Source organism: Podarcis muralis, chromosome 6, assembly GCF_964188315.1.
Source record: "Podarcis muralis chromosome 6, rPodMur119.hap1.1, whole genome shotgun sequence".
Lineage (NCBI taxonomy): Eukaryota > Metazoa > Chordata > Lepidosauria > Squamata > Lacertidae > Podarcis > Podarcis muralis.
The window spans coordinates 101,482,241-101,500,153 of record NC_135660.1 but is presented as its reverse complement, the minus strand read 5'-3'; the positions used below and the strand labels follow the sequence as shown (position 1 = coordinate 101,500,153).

The 17,913-nt window shown below is 40.3% G+C and overlaps 1 long non-coding RNA gene across 2 annotated transcripts; it reads right to left on the bottom strand.

Annotated features, from left to right (window-relative positions):
* Nucleotides 1-408: 408 nt before the first annotated feature.
* On the bottom strand, nucleotides 409-7,568 carry LOC144328086 (uncharacterized). 2 transcript variants are annotated; one of them, XR_013393345.1, is made up of 2 exons: nucleotides 7,484-7,568; nucleotides 409-805 (listed from the first exon to the last, which is right to left on the bottom strand). It is a non-coding gene; the product is annotated as an uncharacterized LOC144328086 (long non-coding RNA). The 2 variants fall into 2 exon arrangements; XR_013393344.1 differs by lacking the exon at nucleotides 7,484-7,568 and adding an exon at nucleotides 3,387-4,300.
* Nucleotides 7,569-17,913: the final 10,345 nt, after the last annotated feature.

Genomic DNA, 17,913 nt, shown 5'->3' with positions numbered 1-17,913 from the left:
CCAGAGAAGCAGACACGGAGCAATGGATTCAAACTACAAGAAAGAAGATTCCACCTAAACATTAGGAAGAACTTCCTGACAGTAAGAGCTGTTCGACAGTGGAATTTGCTGCCAAGGAGTGTGGTGGAGTCTCCTTCTTTGGAGGTCTTTAAGCAGAGGCTTGACAACCATATGTCAGGAGTGCTCTGATGGTGTTTCCTGCTTGGCAGGGGGTTGGACTCGATGGCCCTTGTTGGTCTCTTCCAACTCTATGATTCTATGATTTGTAAATCACATTTGCACCCCCAACCCCCCACTCCGGTTTTAGCCTTATTCACTTATTTGGTCTTCTGTTCTTGCTCAAATACTATGTGGTATCTGGCCACCCTACTACAAAGTAGTACTACAAAATCACACATTACAAAGATCACTAATTTTCTATACTGTGTATAGAGATTTATTTATTTGGAACATTTGTGCCTCGCTGTTCAGCCAACAAGGCCACCAGACAACTTAAATGCAATCAAAGCAAGATGGTCCCTACCCACAGGCAAAGGGGGCAGGGAGGGAAGAGGAATATCAAATCTCAGTCACAAATCACTAAACAGTTGTTCCTATGTTGACCAGCTGGCACAGTTCAGGAGCTGGACCTCCAGCAAAGCTCTCCCACTGATGGCTGCCCCAGATAACAGTTGTGGGGAGAGGAGGCCCGAGGGAGCTGTCCTGTCACTGCAGAGCCAGTGGAGGGAGCTCTGCTTCACAGCTCTCACGGAAGTACTGTAGTTTGGATACTACGGGCTCCTCTGCAAAGCTGAAAGCAATTGCTCTGTGAAATAAATAAAAAATTCAGTGTGTAGAAATCTTTTCACTATGTGTCTGTTTTGTATTTAAAGCTTCACAGCCACCAAGTGCTAATCAGCTTGAAGCATGCTACAAGTCTTTCATAACATTATTGATATAAGTAAAGAAACATCTCATGTGGGAAAAATAGACACAATGTTTCCTTAAGAATTAAAAATTCCAGCACTCTCCATATGCAGCAGAATGAGGTGGCCAAATGGACCATACTACCTCAAGCTACAGGTGAGGAATAACACTTCTATGCGTAAAAACCAAAGCCTAGCACATCATAGAGAAGGTACTTGTCAATTAAAAAAGCTAGCCTTTCCCCTGCTTTGCTGGCTTTCTAGTTGCAGGGAACTTTTAGTGTGTGAAAGCAATTTTCCATTGCTGCTCTTGCAGTTTATTTGACAGTTTCAGATGGCTTTGTGTTGTTGTAAACAAAATCTGCCCTTATTCCTTTATGTATTGGAGAACCTTGTAGGTTCTCCATCGGGAGGAGAAAATAACAGAGGCCAACCAGAGAATATTGAGAAGCAAAGCAGCTAGTAAGCCTGATCTTTATTAAACTGTTGCAACAGGGTGCTCCACCCACACGCAGGAGAGAGGAGGAGGACCGCAAACAATGTGTGCTTGCCATTTTGAAATTCCCTGCCCTGGAGCTCAAGACCACCCCCACAAACATCATACCTACATCACAGAAAAGGAAAATTTCTACAATAGAAATTTGAATGTTGTTTTTCCTGTCTGCCAGGTTATCTGATAATGCCTTATCTGATTGCCTTTCCTGGTAGTCTGGCCATTCCTTTGAGATGGTAATTACCCAATTCCTGAGACAATGGGAAGCAAAGACAGACCACTGAATACATAACAGTGAAAATACATTATTCCTTTCCACTTGGGATAATCTTGCCATAAATGCCCAAAACTAGCCTGACTAAGGAGTGGTGGAGAGGTATACTTCTGAATATTCAATAATTCTATAACATTTGCAGTATCAGATTGAGGTCTGCTGCTTCACATCAACAACCTGAAAGGATTTACTCCATGACTTTATACTTTCCTTAATGGTAAATATTAAGTAGGGTAGACAAATTGCAACATTGAGCTATTGTAGTTCCCATGCCAATATTGTAGTTCCCCATTTCAAATTCCTTCTTGCTCCCTGTCAGTGGAGGCTCGTCCTTAAGGGGGACTGGGGCACTGCTCCACCAAGCTCAATTGTTTCTTGGCTGTCCTCCAACAGCCTGCTTCTTTCTTACATCCTCTCTAGGGTTGGCATGAGCAGTGAGCTCCTTCCTCCTCAGTCTCAGGGCTGCCTTTGCAGAACTCAACGAGGGGGGAGGGGCATGCCCCACATGCCCCTGTCCAGGGGAGGAGAGGGACAGGGAAGCTGCTGCTCAGGCTCCTTGAGTGCGCCAGGTCAGAAGCGACCCGGAGGCGGAGCTGCTGCTGTGACTGGGAGCGAGGTGCACTGCAGCCACCCACCCTCCTGCTCTCTTCCTTGGGTCAGGCCTAACCTAAGGACAGAGCTGTGGCCAGCAGAAGCACTGCAGCTTAGGTCAGCTCCTTCTCACGTGGAGCCAGGCACCAATGAGGGAGCCTGCTGTGGGGGCACCTGTTTGTGCCCCTGACACAAATTTGTGCCCCCACGGCCCACACATGCTACACTTCTGGGTGGGGACAAAACCAGAGTTACTGTAGTTGGCTTCATCCATGGGCGTAGCCAGGATTTTTGTTAGTGGAGGCAGGCCTTTTGTTAGGGGGTCAGAACCTCAGTTAGCTATGTATTTTTATTTAGTTGGCCCCCCTTGGCCACATCCATGGCTCCATCTATCATAACATTTTGGAAATGCCCTGACCCACCCACCCCAACACTGATGTTGATTTTCTGAGATATCAGGCGCTCAAGCACAAGTCAAACATAAAGAATCGCTGCTGTTTCTTTTTGTGTAGCCTGTTTAGACTGGAAATTTGCCTCAGTTTTTTATTCTTTAAGGAAGGTTCTGTAAAGTGCAGGATAATGTAGTAGCTAACAGCATGGCAGGATGATCCCAAGAAGCTCAGTTAGTTGGGGACATGGGCATAGCCAGGGGGTGAAGTGGCCACCCCTAAATCAAGTAAATAAATAAAAATACAGAGAGTCTGATATTCCAGATGCAATCACACTTCTTCCTTAGAGCAGCCTCCTATTCATTTATTTCTTGTTGAAAGATAAAGAAGTGTTTTTCAGAAACTAGCAACAACCTTATATATCAAGAAGACACATGTAGTTCATAGTAACTGTCTTTCAGGGCAGTTTGTCTAGGAACAAAAGCAAGTGTTGCTATGAACACTGACTAGTCACTAGAATAATAAGATGAAAGCTGGAGGTGGGGTTCGGGGTGGGGTTAGTCTTTCTTTAAACAAACATGTAAGTACTGTATGGATGCCAAGCAGAAGAAGAAGACAAGCGTTTCTGTGGGGGAGGGAGTTTATTGACTGCTCAGATATAAGACTCACAACATCATTTTATAACCAAAGAAAGTGCCTTTATGTGACCATTAAATCAAATCAACTGGAATTACCGGTATATTCACAGAAAGCCTTTAGCAGAATCATTTCCTGTCCTCGGAATCCAACTGGAAGTGTTGGGCGAGCCGACTGCATAATCAAAAAGGCCAGTAAGTTACTGCGAGACAAACAGAGGAAGCTGTGTTCCTTTTCAAATCTGTCTGTCAACAGTCACACACACCAAGCAAAAGCCACCCATAACAGACGTTTTCCTTGATAAATGGGAGAACTGTCTGATAATCAACAACCATATAATTTTATCCAGTAGTATTAGTTTGATCTGACGGAAACTGCACATTTCCCGAGCAGCACTGAAAGAATGCTTCATTTAACTACAAACCCCCAAATCTGGGATCCCATCAAAACTAATGTTTGGTAAAAGTTTTGCAGCAAACCCCCCACATTTTGTAACACCCCATAAACAGAGTAATTGATACATCAAACCGGGGTTCATAATTAATATCAAAAACCCATCATTGTCCGGTTCACTCCAAACTGGTGCCAAAGTCTGGCAAAAGTCTTGTAGCATTTTGCCAGACATTGTAGAATTTTTTTAGCATTTTGCCCGACAAACCAAGTAAGTGACAGGGGTCATAAGGTCACCCCAAAACCCAACATCGCCTGATTCACTCCAAATCAAGGCCAAAGTCTGGCAAAATGTTTGCAGTAAAAACCGCATGTTTTGCAGTGCCCCCCAAACGGAGTGGTTCCTAGCACATCAGGAGGAAGAGTCAAGACAACCAAAAGTGGATAAATAGGTTGTATTTATTAAATATAACAACTTGAGGATCGGCAAAACTAGTCAGATTCGACCAATGTAACCAAATCAAATTGTCTGGGCAGGTGTGCTTGTTCACCTCTACCCACAAACACACAAGTGCTCAAACAGAGCTCTTTGCAGATCCTTAAGAACCCAACCCAAATCAGAAAGATGCATACCACCAGGTCTATACAACTGTTGGGCACAGAACATAATTCTGCCATGAGGGATATAAGCACCCACATTTTCAAACACAAACATCGTTGTAGAATGATTAGCTTTGTGTCTTGCCCATCCACCTTCTTAGGAAGGCTGCCCCCACTCCATAAGCACCTCTACAACATTCCAAACCAAACTATGATAAGCTCAGGGATGAGGAAGCACAGCTGATGGAGATATTTAGTGATCTCAACTGAATTTACCTCACCAGATTGTTATCCCCAAGATGGATGACCAGAATGTCAGGATTAGGGTTAGGGCTAGGGCAGGGGATAGGTGAACGTTCAGGGTTAGGGTTAGTGCCTGGGGTTTTTTTTCATGCTTTTTAAGCTTCTAATGATATTGCTTCATGTCAGGGGCTCAGGAGCAGAGGCACAGGGGAGAGAGGAAATGGAGAGCGAAGGGGAAGAATCTGAGGGCAGTGGAGGGGAGAATGACAGTGACCCGAGAGATTCCATGAGCCTCTCCAGCGAATCAGAAGATTCCAAGAAGGGAGCGCCTATGGTCAGGGCAAGGGGGGTCACAGGGGAGACGCAACAGAAGCAAGGGGCCAGCGGAGACTCCCAAAGCAGCAGTGGGAGATCAGGACCAGCTTCCCCACCAGAGCGCAGTGGGGGGGGGAAGAGTCCCATGTGTCAGGGCCAGCATCTCCTCCAGCAGAGAGAGAAGATGAGTCAGGGCTGACCACGCCTCTATCGGAGAGCGGGGGAACGGAGGGGACGTCAGGTCCAGCTAGCCTCCCCAAAGGGGGAAGCAGTGACAGGAGCAGTGTAACGGTCAGGAGGAAGGCGGCGGGCTGGGCGCGCGCGCCAAGTTCGAATGTACAGGCGCACAGGACAGCAGAAAACCCGGATTGGGAACCAGGTCCTAAAGCCCGCCGGAGGCAGGGGGAAGACTCAGGGGACTCAGCGTCAGAAGAGTCTAGGAAGGGCAAGACCCCAGCGGACAGGCGGAACCAAAGGAGGAAAGAGCAAAGGAAGAGGTGGAGCAAGGCTAGAGTCTTAAACTGGTGTCTGGGGGGAGGAGATTCAGACGGAGCTTCAGCGGTCTAGAGTTTGAGACGTAGAGCTGCGCGCCGCGGCTGTGAAAGTGAAATTGAGCTTCAATAAAGACTGTTTTATATAACAATGAACTGGCGTTGGTCCTTTGTGAGCTGGGACCTCGGGCAGCTCTGACACTTCATTTTTATGAGACTGGATAATTCCCAAAAGTAAGCAAACTACCTGAAACGTAGCAAAACTAAGAGAAATGTGAAAACCAAAAGTGAGATACCAGAAACCCAACAAGGAAGGAATTCATGAAAAAGGAAAATTGCCAGACAGAGACTTCAATCAAATCATTACCAAATTCACCAGAATCCCAAAACCAATTGAAAAGAAGCAGAAATGTGAGAAGCAGAAGAAATACCATCAGAAACCCCCAACAAGAGGGAAAAAGTAAATTGCGCAGAAACCCCAAAGCCAGTTAAACCTTAGTTTTGCATGGTGCCTGGGGTGATTTCGCTTTTCCCTGAGATGTTTACTGTGTGGGTTTCTTGTGGTTCTATTCAATTGGTTTTCTCATCTTTTGTGGATGTGGTTTGTTTCTGTTGTTTCTTGTTTGTTTTGGGGATTATGTTGAATTTTTTCTGTGGTTTTCGTTTCATAGATTCTTTTATATAAATTACGATTGTGAAATATACTCAGAGTCTTGTATGTATTTCATGCTCTTTATTGCCCCCCCCCCCTCATGCTTTTATATACATTATTTACACAATGAGTACCGTCTGACTGGCTAACTCTGCTTCCCTCTTGGAGCCTGATTGGCCTGCAGGAAAAGACCAATCAGTTGTTGCATTCTAGGACCCAAGGTTAGTACATAACAGATTGGGTGCTGGATTGATGGTGAGTTTGCTTCCTTTCTAGGTTTTTTGGGTTTTGCACCTTTGAGAATATTAATTTGTATGAGATCTGATAATCCCAAGAATAAAAGGAAAACCACCAGAAATGAAGCAAAACCACCAGAAATGACCATTCCAACAATGAAGTCAACCACTAAAAACACAAAAACCTACTGAAAAGAAGCAGAAGAACCATGTAAAAGCAACATCAATGGAAACTGGCAAAGAAGCCAACTAATCCCAAACAAAGCAGATTCACCAGAAACCCCCAAAGCATTCAAAAGTATTACCACCTGTCAGGGGTTCAGGGGCGGCCCTGACACCACCAGAATGCAAAAACAAGAAAACTTCTCAAAAGAAGCAATAAAGCAAAAGTCCAAAAAACAAGCTAAACCAATGGAAAAGAAATGAAGCCAGCTGCAAACAAAGCACATTCACCAGAAACCCAAGACTAAGTGAAAACTAGTATGCTATGTTGGTTAATTTCTGTTGCTTGAAGTGCTTTTGGACTCCCATAAATTGCATTTTGCTTTTTAAAAACTGGTTTCCAGTTTCTTTGTAATTGGTGGCTTTACTGCTTCTTTTTTGTTTTCTGCTGGTTTGTTTAATTTGGGGTGGTTTTGCTTTTTTTTTTGCATTTAATTGTTTTGCTTCTTTTACTTTGAATGGTTCTGCGGTTTTGGGTGAGATTGTTTCTTTTCCATTGATTTGGCTTGGTTTTCATGTCTCCTGGTTTTGCCTCATTTTGGGAATATTTCTTGGTTTTTGTGCTTCTGGTGGTATTTCTTCAATTTTATGACATAACCAAGCCAAAACACCAGAAACACAGAAACAAATCATAAAGAAGCAGAGGGTTACAGTGAGAGTTGGGTTTGAGTTGGAATAGGATTAGGAGTTAGAGTTGGGGTTGCGTTACGGTAAGAGAAGAACAGCAGAAGGAGAAATTTAATTTTATTACTTAGGGTTAGGGTTAAATTAGCAATATAATTTTATTATTTATACTCCACCCAAGTCACTAGTGGCCACTTTCAATAAAAGGTAAAAACATGAGCGCACTCTAAGTGAATGCTCATGAATGTAGAAACTCTTACTTCCCATAGAATTCCCAAAGAAGACCTGGGAATTGTAGCTCTGAGCTTCTTTGCAGAGGGTTGGACTAGATGACCCTTGGGTTCCCCTTCCATCTCTACTAGGATGCTCCCTGTCTCACTCTCACTCACACACTCCTCCTCTCCTTTTCATGGCAGTTTCACCTTTTTCTGCACTCCTTGTTCGGGAGGGCGGAGGAGGCTGTGCTGCCGCCATGTTGGGCGAGGGCAGGGGTACCGGAAGGAGGTGCCACTGGAGGAGAGGCAAGAGGACAGGAAGGGGAGGGGAAAGGGCGGAAGAGGCTGTGCTGCCGCCATGTTTGGCGAGGGTAGGATTACCGGAAGGAGGTGCCACTGGAGGAGAGGCAAGAGGACAGGAAGGGGAGAGTAAAGGGCGGAAGAGGCTGTGCTGCCGCCATGTTTGGCGAGGGTAGGATTACCGGAAGGAGGTGCCAGCGGAGGAGAGGCATGAGCACAGGAAGGGGAGGGGAAAGAGCGGAAGAGGCGCTGCGACGTTGCTCTCCCGACCCCGCTCTCCCCAGAGTGCAGCCCTGCCCCCCCGCCCCACCCTCACCTGCCTTTCTCCCCCAGTGGCCTTCCTCTCGTGCACCGTGGCGGAGGGATGGTGGGGGTGGGCCACGGAAGTATATATACAAGAATATACATACCTAGATATAGGTGTCCGTTTGTAAATATATAAAAATAAAATGGATATATGTATATGTGTGTGTGTATATATATAATAAATATATAAAAATAAAATGGATATATGTATATGTGTGTGTATATATGCAGTGCTTCTTTTCTAAAAAAATGATTGGGTCTACTCTCATTTTGACTCAAGAAAATAACCATTTTATAGTTCAAACCGGGAAAAATAAATATAGTAAATGGACAAACGTACATTCACAAAATGTTTTATGCATTCCCCTGCGTCCCCCCCCCCCCCCAGAAAAAAGCACTGTATATGTTCCGTCAAGGGCAGGGTTATTTCTGGATCTGGAGCCAATAAGCACGCCAGTGGATGAAGAATAAGCAATGCTTTATTTGCATAAGGTTAACAGATAGCAGCAGGCATACAAAACACAAATTATAGCATTCCAGAGAGGAGTCGCACACAATCTCCCCTTCAGCTGCCCGGAGCTCCAGGTAGAGCAGCGAGAGAGATGGCGTTTTGGGTTCCATCTGCATAAAAAGAAGATGATAAAGCTCTGAGTGGGCTTATATCAAATTGGTGTTTTAGTGGTTAGAATGCACATTCACCAAAAATGGCAGTTAAATGTTTGTTATAAGCCCAAATCAATTATAGGTGTTTTGGTTCCATCTCAATCGAAAGAGCACGAATAAGCTTTAATTGTTCTTTCCGTGTTCATTCACAAACAAATAGCAAAGCAAAGTGTAATGTCTAAACTAGGCAAAAGAGGATGTTTTGGGTTCCAACTACATAGAAAGAAGAATCTTGGCTTTCGCCAAGATTCAAATTGTGTTCTTTAGTGTTAATGCAACATTAACCCAGAAATTGCAAAGTGTATGTAATGAGACCAAAAAAACAAAACACCGTCTTTTCGCTTCCATATGTGTAGAAAGAAGACAAATAAGCTTTGATTGAACTTATTTGAATATGCATGGTGCTTCTTGGGTGTGCACCAGAATCACCCCTAACCAAATCAAAATGGTGTTTTCAGTTCCATCTGCATAAGAAGAAGATGATAAAGCTGTGATGGGGTTTATTTTCCGTTGCTGTTTTTGGGGTTAGAATGCATTCACCCAAAAATCGCAGTTAAATGTTTGTTATCAGCCCAAATCAAGCATAGCTGCTTTGGTTCCATCTCAATCGAAAGAGGACGAATAAACGTGGATTGTTTCATTGGGTGTTCACTCACCCACAAGTAGCAGAGCAAAGTGTAATAAGTCTAAACTAGGCAAAAGAGGATGTTTTGGGATTCATTTACTTAGAAAGAAGAATCTTGGATTTCACTTATTTCAAGTTGTGTTCTTTGGTGAAAATGCAACGTTAGCCCAGAAATTGCAAAGTGTATGTAATGAGACGAAAATAACAAAACCGTCCTTTCGCTTCCATATGTGAAGAAAGAAGAAAAATAAGCTTTGATTGAGCTTATTTCCATTCGAAAGATGTTTTTTGGGTGTGCACTAGAATCACCTCCAACCAAAGCAAAAAGGTGTTTTGGTCAAAAATCGCAGTTAAATATTTGTTAGCAGCCCAAAACAAGCATACTTCAGTTTGATGTTGCATTTTCACCAAAGAACACAACTTGAAATAAGTGAAATCCAAGATTCTTCTTTCTAAGTAAATGAATCCCAAAACATACTCTTTTGCCTAGTTTAGACTTATTACACTTTGCTCTGCTACTTGTGGGTGAGTGAACACCGAATGAAACAATCCAAGTTTATTCGTCCTCTTTCGATTGAGATGGAACCAAAGCAGCTATGATTGATTTGGGCTGCTAACAAACATTTAACTGCGATTTTTGGGTGAATGCATTCTAACCCCAAAAACAGCAACGGGAAATAAACCCAATCACAGCTTCTTCTTATGCAGATGGAACCGAAAACACCATTTTTCTTTGATTGGAGGTGATTTTAGTGCACACCCAAAAAACACCACACGAATTGAAATAAGCTCAATCAAAGCTTATTTGTCTTCTTTCTTCACATATGGAAGCGAAAAGGCGGTGTCTTGTTATTTTCGTCTCATTACATACACTTTGCGATTCCTGGGCTAATGTTGCATTTTCACCAAAGAACACAACTTGAAATAAGTGAAATCCAAGATTCTTCTTTCTAAGTAGATGAAACCCAAACCATCCTCTTTTGCCTAGTTTAGACTTATTACACTTTGCTTTGCTACTTGTGGGTGAGTGAACACCGAATAAAACAATCCAAGTTTATTCGTCCTCTTTTCATTGAGATGGAACTAAAACACCTATACTTGATTTTGGCTTATAATATACACTTCAGTTTGATTTTGGGGTGAGTGTGCTTTCTAACGCCAAAAACAACAATTGGAAATAAGCTTTATCATCTTCTTTTTCTTCCATCTACAGATGGAACCCAAACCTCCTTTTTGCTTTGGTTGGAGGTGATTCTAGTGCACACCCAAAAAACATCTTGCGAATTGAAATAAGCTCAATCAAAGCTTATTTGTCTTCTTTCTTCACATATGGAAGCGAAAAGACGTTGTTTTGTTATTTTCGTCTCATTACATACACTTTGCGATTCCTGGGCTAATGTTGCATTTTCACCAAAGAACACAACTTGAATTAAGTGAAATCCAAGATTCTTCTTTCTAAGTAAATGAAACCCAAACCATCCTCTTTTGCCTAGTTTAGACTTATTACACTTTGCTTTGCTAATTGTGTGTGAATGAACACGGAAAGATGGAACCAAAGCAGCTATGCTTGATTTGGGCTGCTAACAAACAGTTAACTGCGATTTTTGGGTGAATGCATTCTAACCCCAAAAACAGCAACGGGAAATAAACCCCATCAAAGCTTTATCATCTTCTTCTTATGCAGATGGAACTGAAAACACCATTTTGATTTTGTTAGGTGTGATTCTGGTGCACACCCAAGAAGCACCATGCATATTCAAATGTTCAATCAAAGCTTATTTGTCTTCTTTCTACACATATGGAAGCGAAAAGACGGTGTTTTGTTTTTTTGGTCTCATTACATACACTTTGCGATTTCTGGGCTAATGTTGCATTTTCACCAAAGAACACAACTTGAAATAAGTGAAATCCATTATTCTTCTTTCTAAGTAAATGAAACCCAAAACATCCTCTTTTGCCTAGTTTAGACTTATTACACTTTGCTTTGCTAATTGTGTGTGAACGACCACGGAGAGAACAATTAAAGTTTTTCGTGCTCTTTCGATTGAGATTGAACCAAAGCAGCTATGATTGATTTGGGCTGCTAACAAACATTTAACTGCGATTTTTGGGTGAATGCATTCTAAACCCAAAAACAGCAACGGGAAATAAACCCAATCACAACTTCTTCTTATGCAGATGGAACCGAAAACACCATTTTTATTTGATTGGAGGTGATTCTAGTGCACACCCAAAATACACCACACGAATTGAAATAAGCTCAATCAAAGCTTATTTGTCTTATTTCTTCACATATGGAAGCGAAAAGATGGTGTTTTGTTATTTTGGTCTCATTACATACACTTTGCGATTTCTGGGCTAATGTTGCATTTTCACCAAAGAACACAACTTGAAATAAGTGAAATCCATTATTCTTCTTTCTAAGTAAATGAAACCCAAAACATCCTCTTTTGCCTAGTTTAGACTTATTACACTTTGCTTTGCTAATTGTGTGTGAATGAACACGGAAAGAACAATTAAAGCTTATTCGTGCTCTTTCGATTGAGATGGAACCAAAGCACCTATCATTGATTTCGGCTGCTAACAAACATTTAACTGCGATTTTTGGGTGAATGCATTCTAACCCCAAAAACAACAACGGGAAATAAACCCAATCACAGCTTCTTCTTATGCAGATGGAACCGAAAACACCATTTTTATTTGATTGGAGGTGATTCTAGTGCACACCCAAAATACACCACACGAATTGAAATAAGCTCAATCAAAGCTTATTTGTCTTATTTCTTCACATATGGAAGCGAAAAGATGGTGTTTTGTTATTTTGGTCTCATTACATACACTTTGCGATTTCTGGGCTAATGTTGCATTTTCACCAAAGAACACAACTTGAAATAAGTGAAATCCATTATTCTTCTTTCTAAGTAAATGAAACCCAAAACATCCTCTTTTGCCTAGTTTAGACTTATTACACTTTGCTTTGCTAATTGTGTGTGAATGAACACGGAAAGAACAATTAAAGCTTATTCGTGCTCTTTCGATTGAGATGGAACCAAAGCACCTATCATTGATTTCGGCTGCTAACAAACATTTAACTGCGATTTTTGGGTGAATGCATTCTAACCCCAAAAACAACAACTGGAAATAAACCCAATCACAGCTTCTTCTTATGCAGATGGAACCGAAAACACCATTTTTATTTGATTGGAGGTGATTCTAGTGCACACCCAAAATACACCACACGAATTGAAATAAGCTCAATCAAAGCTTATTTGTCTTATTTCTTCACATATGGAAGCGAAAAGATGGTGTTTTGTTATTTTGGTCTCATTACATACACTTTGCGATTTCTGGGCTAATGTTGCATTTTCACCAAAGAACACAACTTGAAATAAGTGAAATCCATTATTCTTCTTTCTAAGTAAATGAAACCCAAAACATCCTCTTTTGCCTAGTTTAGACTTATTACACTTTGCTTTGCTAATTGTGTGTGAATGAACACGGAAAGAACAATTAAAGCTTATTCGTGCTCTTTCGATTGAGATGGAACCAAAGCACCTATCATTGATTTCGGCTGCTAACAAACATTTAACTGCGATTTTTGGGTGAATGCATTCTAACCCCAAAAACAACAACGGGAAATAAACCCAATCACAGCTTCTTCTTATGCAGATGGAACCGAAAACACCATTTTTATTTGATTGGAGGTGATTCTAGTGCACACCCAAAAAACACCACACGAATTGAAATAAGCTCAATCAAAGCTTATTTGTCTTCTTTCTTCACATATGGAAGCGAAAAGGCGGTGTTTTGTTATTTTCGTCTCATTACATACACTGCGATTCCTGGGCTAATGTTGCATTTTCACCAAAGAACACAACTTGAAATAAGTGAAATCCAAGATTCTTCTTTCTAAGTAGATGAAACCCAAACCATCCTCTTTTGCCTAGCTTAGACTTATTACACTTTGCTTTGCTACTTGTGGGTGTGTGAACACCGAATAAAACAATCCAAGTTTATTCGTCCTCTTTTCATTGAGATGGAACTAAAACACCTATATATTGATTTTGGCTTATACACTTCAGTTTGATTTTGGGGTGAGTGTGCTTTCTAACGCCAAAAACAACAATTGGAAATAAGCTTTATCATCTTCTTTTTCTTCCAACTACAAATGGAACCCAAACCTCTTTTTTGTTTTGGTTGGAGGTGATTCTAGTGCACACCCAAAAAACATCTTCCGAATTGAAAGAAGCTCAATGAAAGCTTATTTGTCTTCTTTCTTCACATATGGAAGCGAAAAGACGTTGTTTTGTTATTTTGGTCTCATTACACTTTGCGATTTCTGGGCTAATGTTGCATTTTCACCAAAGAGCACAACTTGAAATAAGTGAAATCCAAGATTCTTCTTTCTAAGTAGATGAAACCCAAACCATCCTCTTTTGCCTAGTTTAGACTTATTACACTTTGCTTTGCTACTTGTGGGTGAGTGAACACCGAATAAAACAATCCAAGTTTATTCGTCCTCTTTTCATTGAGATGGAACTAAAACACCTATACTTGATTTTGGCTTATAATATACACTTCAGTTTGATTTTGGGGTGAGTGTGCTTTCTAACGCCAAAAACAACAATTGGAAATAAGCTTTATCATCTTCTTTTTCTTCCATCTACAGATGGAACCCAAACCTCCTTTTTGCTTTGGTTGGAGGTGATTCTAGTGCACACCCAAAAAACATCTTGCGAATTGAAATAAGCTCAATCAAAGCTTATTTGTCTTCTTTCTTCACATATGGAAGCGAAAAGACGTTGTTTTGTTATTTTCGTCTCATTACATACACTTTGCGATTCCTGGGCTAATGTTGCATTTTCAGCAAAGAACACAACTTGAAATAAGTGAAATCCAAGATTCTTCTTTCTAAGTAAATGAAACCCAAACCATCCTCTTTTGCCTAGTTTAGACTTATTACACTTTGCTTTGCTAATTGTGTGTGAACGACCACGGAGAGAACAATTAAAGTTTTTCGTGCTCTTTCGATTGAGATTGAACCAAAGCAGCTATGATTGATTTGGGCTGCTAACAAACATTTAACTGCGATTTTTGGGTGAATGCATTCTAAACCCAAAAACAGCAACGGGAAATAAACCCAATCACAGCTTCTTCTTATGCAGATGGAACCGAAAACACCATTTTTATTTGATTGGAGGTGATTCTAGTGCACACCCAAAATACACCACACAAATTGAAATAAGCTCAATCAAAGCTTATTTGTCTTATTTCTTCACATATGGAAGCGAAAAGATGGTGTTTTGTTATTTTGGTCTCATTACATACACTTTGCGATTTCTGGGCTAATGTTGCATTTTCACCAAAGAACACAACTTGAAATAAGTGAAATCCATTATTCTTCTTTCTAAGTAAATGAAACCCAAAACATCCTCTTTTGCCTAGTTTAGACTTATTACACTTTGCTTTGCTAATTGTGTGTGAATGAACACGGAAAGAACAATTAAAGCTTATTCGTGCTCTTTCGATTGAGATGGAACCAAAGCACCTATCATTGATTTCGGCTGCTAACAAACATTTAACTGCGATTTTTGGGTGAATGCATTCTAACCCCAAAAACAACAACGGGAAATAAACCCAATCACAGCTTCTTCTTATGCAGATGGAACCGAAAACACCATTTTTATTTGATTGGAGGTGATTCTAGTGCACACCCAAAAAACACCACACGAATTGAAATAAGCTCAATCAAAGCTTATTTGTCTTCTTTCTTCACATATGGAAGCGAAAAGGCGGTGTTTTGTTATTTTCGTCTCATTACATACACTTTGCGATTCCTGGGCTAATGTTGCATTTTCACCAAAGAACACAACTTGAAATAAGTGAAATCCAAGATTCTTCTTTCTAAGTAGATGAAACCCAAACCATCCTCTTTTGCCTAGCTTAGACTTATTACACTTTGCTTTGCTACTTGTGGGTGTGTGAACACCGAATAAAACAATCCAAGTTTATTCGTCCTCTTTTCATTGAGATGGAACTAAAACACCTATATATTGATTTTGGCTTATACACTTCAGTTTGATTTTGGGGTGAGTGTGCTTTCTAACGCCAAAAACAACAATTGGAAATAAGCTTTATCATCTTCTTTTTCTTCCATCTACAAATGGAACCCAAACCTCCTTTTTGTTTTGGTTGGAGGTGATTCTAGTGCACACCCAAAAAACATCTTGCGAATTGAAAGAAGCTCAATGAAAGCTTATTTGTCTTCTTTCTTCACATATGGAAGCGAAAAGACGTTGTTTTGTTATTTTGGTCTCATTACACTTTGCGATTTCTGGGCTAATGTTGCATTTTCACCAAAGAACACAACTTGAAATAAGTGAAACCCATTATTCTTCTTTCTAAGTAAATGAAACCCAAAACATCCTCTTTTGCCTAGTTTAGACATTACACTTTGCTTTGCTAATTGTGTGTGAATGAACACGGAAAGATGGAACCAAAGCAGCTATGCTTGATTTGGGCTGCTAACAAACATTTAACTGCGATTTTTGGGTGACTGCATTCTAAACCCAAAAACAGCAACGGGAAATAAACCCAATCGCAGCTTTATCATCTTCTTCTTATGCAGATGGAACCGAAAACACCATTTTTATTTGGTTGGAGGTGATTCTAGTGCACACCCAAAAAACACCATACGAATTGAAATAAGCTCAATCAAAGCTTATTGGTCTTATTTCTTCACATATGGAAGCGAAAAGACGGTGTTTTGTTATTTTGGTCTCATTACATACACTTTGCGATTTCTGGGCTATTGTTGCATTTTCACCAAAGAACACAACTTGAAATAAGTGAAATCCATTATTCTTCTTTCTAAGTAAATGAAACCCAAAACATCCTCTTTTGCCTAGTTTAGACTTATTACACTTTGCTTTGCTAATTGTGTGTGAATGAACACGGAAAGAACAATTAAAGCTTATTCGTGCTCTTTCGATTGAGATGGAACCAAAGCAGCTATGATTGATTTCGGCTGCTAACAAACATTTAACTGCGATTATTGGGTGAATGCATTCTAACCCCAAAAACAACAACGGGAAATAAACCCAATCACAGCTTCTTCTTATGCAGATGGAACCGAAAACACCATTTTTATTTGATTGGAGGTGATTCTAGTGCACACCCAAAATACACCACACGAATTGAAATAAGCTCAATCAAAGCTTATTTGTCTTATTTCTTCACATATGGAAGCGAAAAGATGGTGTTTTGTTATTTTGGTCTCATTACATACACTTTGCGATTTCTGGGCTAATGTTGCATTTTCACCAAAGAACACAACTTGAAATAAGTGAAATCCAAGATTCTTCTTTCTAAGTAGATGAAACCCAAACCATCCTCTTTTGCCTAGCTTACACTTATTACACTTTGCTTTCTACTTGTGGGTGTGTGAACACCGAATAAAACAATCCAAGTTTATTCGTCCTCTTTTCATTGAGATGGAACTAAAACACCTATATATTGATTTTGGCTTATACACTTCAGTTTGATTTTGGGGTGAGTGTGCTTTCTAACGCCAAAAACAACAATTGGAAATAAGCTTTATCATCTTCTTTTTCTTCCATCTACAAATGGAACCCAAACCTCCTTTTTGCTTTGGTTGGAGGTGATTCTAGTGCACACCCAAAAAACACCATACGAATTGAAATAAGCTCAATGAAAGCTTATTGGTCTTATTTCTTCACATATGGAAGCGAAAAGACGGTGTTTTGTTATTTGGTCTCATTACATACACTTTGCGATTTCTGGGCTAATGTTGCATTTTCACCAAAGAACACAACTTGAAATAAGTGAAATCCATTATTCTTCTTTCTAAGTAAATGAAACCCAAAACATCCTCTTTTGCCTAGTTTAGACTTATTACACTTTGCTTTGCTAATTGTGTGTGAATGAACACGGAAAGAACAATTAAAGCTTATTCGTGCTCTTTCGATTGAGATGGAACCAAAGCAGCTATGATTGATTTGGGCTGCTAACAAACATTTAACTGCGATTTTTGGGTGAATGCATTCTAACCCCAAAAACAGCAACGGGAAATAAACCCAATCACAGCTTCTTCTTATGCAGATGGAACCGAAAACACCATTTTTATTTGATTGGAGGTGATTCTATTGCACACCCAAAATACACCACACGAATTGAAATAAGCTCAATCAAAGCTTATTTGTCTTATTTCTTCACATATGGAAGCGAAAAGATGGTGTTTTGTTATTTTGGTCTCATTACATACACTTTGCGATTTCTGGGCTAATGTTGCATTTTCACCAAAGAACACAACTTGAAATAAGTGAAACCCATTATTCTTCTTTCTAAGTAAATGAAACCCAAAACATCCTCTTTTGCCTAGTTTAGACATTACACTTTGCTTTGCTAATTGTGTGTGAATGAACACGGAAAGATAGAACCAAAGCAGCTATGCTTGATTTGGGCTGCTAACAAACATTTAACTGCGATTTTTGGGTGAATGCATTCTAAACCCAAAAACAGCAACGGGAAATAAACCCAATCACAGCTTTATCATCTTCTTCTTATGCAGAAGGAACCGAAAAAACCATTTTTATTTGGTTGGAGGTGATTCTAGTGCACACCCAAAAAACACCATACGAATTGAAATAAGCTCAATCAAAGCTTATTTGTCTTGTTTCTTCACATATGGAAGCGAAAAGACGGTGTTTTGTTATTTTTGTCT